Here is a 6,599-nt window from a genome sequence, read left to right as displayed (position 1 = left end):
TGTACAAGTTTCCATTTGAATGTTTGTTTTAAATTCTCTGGGATATATATCTAGGAGTGAAATTGCTGTTGATGTGGTCACTCTAGGTTGAAATTTTGGTGGAAGTGCCAAACTACTTTCTATAGTGTCCCCACCATTTTACATTCTCATACGGCAGCATATAAGGGTTTCAATTTCTGCATATCCTTATTCCATTTATTTTCATCTTTAAAATTAGAGCTGCCCTGGATATAAAATTAACACACAGAAATCCCTTGCATTCCTTTACACTAACAATGAGAAAACAGAAAGAGAAATTATGGAAACAATTTCATTCACCATTGCAATGAAAACAATAAAACACTTAGGAATAAATTTACCTAAAGAAACAAAAGACCTATACATAGAAAACTACAAAACACTAATGAAAGAAATCAAACATGACACAAATAGATGGAGAAATATACCGTGTTCATGGATTGGAAGAATCAATATAAGAAAATGAGTATACTACCCAAAGCAATCCACAGATTCAATGCAATCCCTATCAAGCTACCAACGGTTATTTTTCAGAGACCTAGAACTAATAATTTCACAATTTGTATGGAAATACAGAAAACCTCGAATAGCCAAAGCAATCTTGAGAAAGAAGAATGGAACTGGAGGACTCAACCTGCCTGACATCAGACTATACTACAAAGCTACACTCATCAAGACAGTATGGTACTGGCACAAAGACAGAAATATAGATCAATGGAATAAAATAGAAAGCCCATAGATAAATCCACACACCTATGGACACCTTATCTTTGACAAAGGAGGCAAGAGTATACAATGGAGAAAAGACATCTCTTTAACAACTGGTGCTGGGAAAACTGGTCAACCATTTGTAAAAGAATGAAACTAGAACACTTTCTAACACCATACACAAAAATAAACTCAAAATAGATTAAAGATCTCAACGTAAGACCAGAAACTCTAAAACTCCTAGAGGAAAACATAGGCAAAACACTCTCTGACATAAATCACAGCAGGATCCTCTATGACTCACCTCCCATGTAATGGAAATAAAAGCAAAAATAAACAAATGGGACCTAATTAAACTTAAAACCTTTTGCACAACGAAGGAAACTATAAGCAAAATTAAAAGACAGCCTTCAGAATGGGAGAAAATAATAGCAACTGAAGCAACTGACAAAGAATTAACCTCAAAAATATACAAGCAGCTCCTACAGCTCAATTCCAGAAAAATAAACGACCCAATCAAAAAATGGGCCAAAGAACTAAACAGACATTTCTCCAAAGACATACAGATGGCTAACAAACACATGTAAAGATGCTCAACATCACTCATTATCAGAGAGGTGCAAATCAAAACCACAATGAGGTACCACCTCACACCAGTCAGAATGGCTGCTATCCAAAAGTCTACAAGCACTAAATGCTGGAGAGGGTGTGGAGAAAAGGGAACCCTCTTACACTCTTGGTGGGAATGCAAACTAGTACAGCCGCTATGGAGAACAGTGTGGAGATTCCTTAAAAAACTGGAAATAGAACAGGCATATGACCCAGCAATCCCACTGCTGGGCATACACACTGAGGAAACCAAAATTGAAAGAGACACGTGTATCCCAATGTTCACTGCAGCACTGTTTACAATAGCCAGGACATGGAAGCAACCTAGATGAGCATTGGCAGATGAATGGATAAGGAAATTGTGATATATATACACAATGGAATATTACTAAGCCATTAAAAGTAATGCATTTGAATCAGTTCTAATGAGGTGGATGAAATTGGAGCCTATTATACAGAGTGAAGTAAGTCAGAAAGAAAAACACCGATACCATATACTAATGCATATATATGGAATTTAGAAAGATGGTTAACGATGACCCTAGATCTGAGACAGCAAAAGAGACACAGATGTGAAGAACAGTCTTTTGGACTCTGTGGGAGAAGGCGAGGGTGGGATGATTTGAGAGGGTAGTGTTGAAACATGTATATTATCATATGTGAAGCAGATCACTGGTCCAGGTTCGAGGCATGAGACAGAGTCTCAGGGCTGGTGCACTGGGATGACTCTGGAGGATGAGATGGGGAGGGAGGTGTGAGGGGGGTTCTGGATGGGGAACACATGTGCACCTGTGGCTGATTCATGTCGATGTTGGGTAAAAACCACTACAATATTGTAAAGTAATTAGCCTCCAATCAAAATAAATAATTTTTTTTAAAAAAGAAAAAAAAATAAAATGAAAGAAGCCTGAAAAAAAAGAAAAGAAAAGAGTTGCCCTGGTAGATGTGAAGTGGTATCTCTCGGGATTTTCATGTTGATTTCTCCAATGATTATTCATGTTGAGCATCTTCTCTTGCATTCAGTGGCTATTTGCATGGAGAGAGCAGTGGATCTGCACCATGAGAGCCCCCTGTGTGTGAACCAGGTGGAAAAGCCACGCAACTTCTTTGGACCTCGATTTCCAGGCACAGTGAGTCATTATTTAATCTGTGTTCATGCAGGGAAGGGACACATTAAAAAAGAATTTGACTTGGATCTCCATGTGGAGAAACAGTCACTTCTGCCTAGAGTGAAGGAAAAGAAACTCACGGAGAAATCCAGAGGGGCAGCTGAGATCCAGAGCCCAGAGGCTGGTCAGGCAATTCCACCTGGAGAGGACGTGGACACTCTCTTCCCTTTCCACCCTCAACAAGGTAGGTAAGTTGTAGCAGGGCATGAACTCCTCCCTTCACTCCTTAGGAGTTGCAAGTGGCTGGGTTTTGTGAAATTTCCTTGTTGACCTGAAATGCAAGGAGGCAGTTGCCTGGGCAGAACTAAGCACCTGAGGGCCCTCATTGTCCTTCTCCTTTCTGCCCTGGAAATTCCCACCACCTCTGCCCACAAAACAGGGAATGGGGGCATAAAGGGGCCAAGAGTCAGATCCTGAGCTAAGATTGGGACTAGCCAGACAGCAGGTTGGTCTTGGGGGCCCTCAGCCTGTGCAGGTCCTGTGTGGGGAGCAGAATGGGAGCAGGAAATCCTGAGGCATTAGGGGTAGGCAGCAGGCCAGTTGTGCTGCCCTGCAGTGGGTGCAGAGCTCATGGGTTTACTTCAAATGTTTCTTTGAAGGGTAGGGGTTTCTGGGTAGGGGTGACTTCAGTTCTCCCTTGAAAAACTTCTGTATTTGTGAAGATGTTTTTCCTTAAAGAATAATCAAGCTTGAATTACATTTGTCTATGGAAATAACCAGCTAATAAGACCATCTTCACAGTCTTGATCGTTTTAGCCACCAAAATGCTGCAGGTTACTCAAGCTCCAAGAGACCATTGTTTCTAAAGACAATCTTTATTTGTATCAATCTCCCACTTGCTAGGCTCCACTAATCCCTCTGTAAAGAACAAGGTACCAGGTAGACACAAGCCCCGATTTAATATCTGTCATCTCTGAGTGGAGGCATTATCTGTTACCTTCTTTTTCTTATCTGTGCTACATGTGTTTTCTCTGCCTTGCCTAAGTCGCTTCAGTCGTGTGGGACTCTGTGCGACACCATGGACTGTAGCCCACCAGGTTTCTCTGTCCATGGGATTCTTCAGACAAGGAGGCTGGAGTGGGTTGCCATTTCCTTCTCCAGGGGATCTTCTGAACTCAGGGATTGAACACCTGTCTCCCGCACTGCAGGCGAATTCTATACCTCTGAGCCACCGGGGAAGCCCATGTCTCCTTTATTTGAAAGTTATTTCCCTAGAGGAGAATGTAACTTTCCTCCACAGGAAAAATTAGTCAAGGCACCCGTCAAACAGGAATAACCTGTGTGTCGCTGCGACTCTCAGATACATAACATCCCCACACCAAGCCGGTGTGGACACCACCTGAGGTAACCCCAGGAAAAGGCACTTAAGAGGTAGTGGCTCCCAAACAGGCCCTTGACAAAGAGCAGAAGGTGACCAGGCACAAAGAGCATCTCCTCTTGGGACTCTGCCTCTCACCTGAGGAGGGATAATTCAAGTAATAATAACCTCAAGCATATGAAGGATACAAACTTGTAACATCGTTTGATATTGTACTTACTTAAACTTTTTCCTCTAAATAGTTTTGCAACTCAGTTCAGTTCAGTCGCTCAATCGTATCCCACTATTTGCGACCCCATGAACCACAGCATGGCAGGCCTCCCTGTCCATCACCAACTCCCGGAGTCCACCCAAATCCATGTCCATTGTGTCAGTGATGCCATCCAACCATCTCATCCTCTGTCGTCCCCTTCTCCTCCTGCCCTCAATCTTTCCTGGGATCAGGGTCTTTTCAAATGAGTCAGCTCTTCGCATCAGGTGGCCAAAGTATTGGAGTTTCAGCTTCAGCATCAGTCCTTCCAATGAACACCCAGGACTGATCTCCTTTAGGATGGACTGGTTGGATCTCCTTGCAGTCCAAGGGACTCTCAAGAGTTTTCTCTAACACCACAGTTCAAATGCTTCAGCGCTCAGCCTTCTTTATAGTCCAACTCTCACATCCATACATGACCACTGGAAAAACCACAGCCTTGACCAGACGGACCTTTGTTGGCAAAGTAATGTCTCTGCTTTTTAATATGCTATCTAGGTTGGTCATAACTTTCCTTCCAAGGAGTAAGCATCTTTTAATTTCATGGCTGCAATCACCATCTGCAGTGGTTTTGGAGCCCAGAAAAATGAAGTCAGCCACTCTTTCCACTGTTTCCCCATCTGTTTGCCATGAAGTGATGGGACCAGATGCCATGATCTTAGTTTTCTGGATGTTGAGTTTTAAGCCAACTTTTTCACTCTCCTCCTTTACTTTCATCAAGAGGCCTTTTAGTTCCTCTTCACGTTCTGCCATAAGGGTGGTGTCATCTGCATATCTGAGGTTATTGATATTTCTCTCCTGGCAATCTTGATTCCAGCTTGTGCTTCCTCCAGCCCAGCATTTCTCATGATGTACTCTGCATATAAGTTAAATAAGCAGGGTGACAATATACAGCTTTGACATACTCCTTTTCCTATTTGGAACCAGTCTGTTGTTCCATGTCCAGTTCTAACTGTTGCTTCCTGACCTGCATACAGGTTTCTCAAGAGGCTGGTCAGGTGGTCTGGTATTTCCATTTCTTTCAGAATTTTCCACAGTTTATTGTGATCCACACAGTCAAAGGCTTTGGCATAGTCAATAAAGCAGAAATAGATGTTTTTCTGGAACTCTCTTGCTTTTTTGATGATCTAGCAGATGTTGGCAATTTGATCTCTGGTTCCTCTGCCTTTTCTAAAACCAGCTTGAACATCTGGAAATTCTCGGTTCACGTATTGCTGAAGCCTGGCTTGGAGAATTTTGAGCCTTACTTTACTAGTGTGTGAGATGAGTGCAATTGTGCGGTAGTTTGAGCATTCTTTGGCACTGCCTTTCTTTGGGATTGGAATGAAAACTGACCCTTTCCAGTCCTGTGGCCACTGCTGAGTTTTCCAAATTTTCTGGCATATTGAGTGCAGCACTTTCACAGCATCATCTTTCAGGATTTGAAATAGCTCAACTGGAATTCCATCACCTCCATTAGCTTTGTTCATAGTGATGCTTCCTAAGGCCCACTTGACTTCACATTCCAGGATGTCTGACTCTAGGTGAGTGATCACACCATCGTGATTATCTGGGTCATGAAGATCTTTTTTGTACAGTTCTTCTGGGTATTCTTGCCACCTCTTTAATATCTTCTGCTTCTGTTAGGTCCATACCATTTCTGTCCTTTATTGTGCCCATCTTTGCATGAAATATTCGCTTGGTATCTCTAATTTTCTTGAAGAGATCTCTAGTCTTTCCCATTCTATTGTTTTCCTCTATTTCTTTGCACTGATCACTGAGGAAGGCTTTCTTTTTTTTTTTTTTTCTTTTTTTTTAAATTTATTTATTTATTTTTTTCAGTGGGTTTTGTCATACATTGACATGAATCAGCAATAGATTTACACGTATTCCCCATCCCGATCCCCCCTCCCCCCTCCCTCGCCACCCGATTCCTCTGGGTCTTCCCAGTGCACCAGGTTCGAGCACTTGTCTCATGCATCCCACCTGGGCTGGTGACCTGTTGCACCATAGATAATATACATGCTGTTCTTTTGAAATATCCCACCCTCACATTCCCCCACAGAGTTCAAAAGTCTGTTCTGTATTTCTGTGTCTCTTTTTCTGTTTTGCATATAGGGTTATTGTTACCATCTTTCTAAATTCCATATATATGTGTTAGTATGCTGTAATGTTCTTTATCTTTCTGGCTTACTTCACTCTGTATAAGGGGCTCCAGTTTCATCCATCTCATTAGGACTGATTCAAATGAATTCTTTTTAATGGCTGAGTAATATTCCATGGTGTATATGTACCACAGCTTCTTTATCCATTCATTTGCTGATGGGCATCTAGGTTGCTTCCATGTCCTGGCTATTATAAACAGTGCTGCGATGAACATTGGGGTGCACGTGTCTCTTTCAGATCTGGTTTCCTCAGTATGTATGCCCAGGAGTGGTATTGCTGGGTCATATGGCAGTTCTATTTCCAGTTTTTTAAGAAATCTCCACACTGTTCTCCATAGCGGCTGTACTAGTTTGCATTCCCACCAACAGTGTAAGAGGGTTCC

This window comes from Cervus elaphus, chromosome X (genome assembly GCF_910594005.1).
Source record: "Cervus elaphus chromosome X, mCerEla1.1, whole genome shotgun sequence".
Taxonomy (NCBI): domain Eukaryota; kingdom Metazoa; phylum Chordata; class Mammalia; order Artiodactyla; family Cervidae; genus Cervus; species Cervus elaphus.
This window is presented reverse-complemented; position numbering follows the sequence as displayed.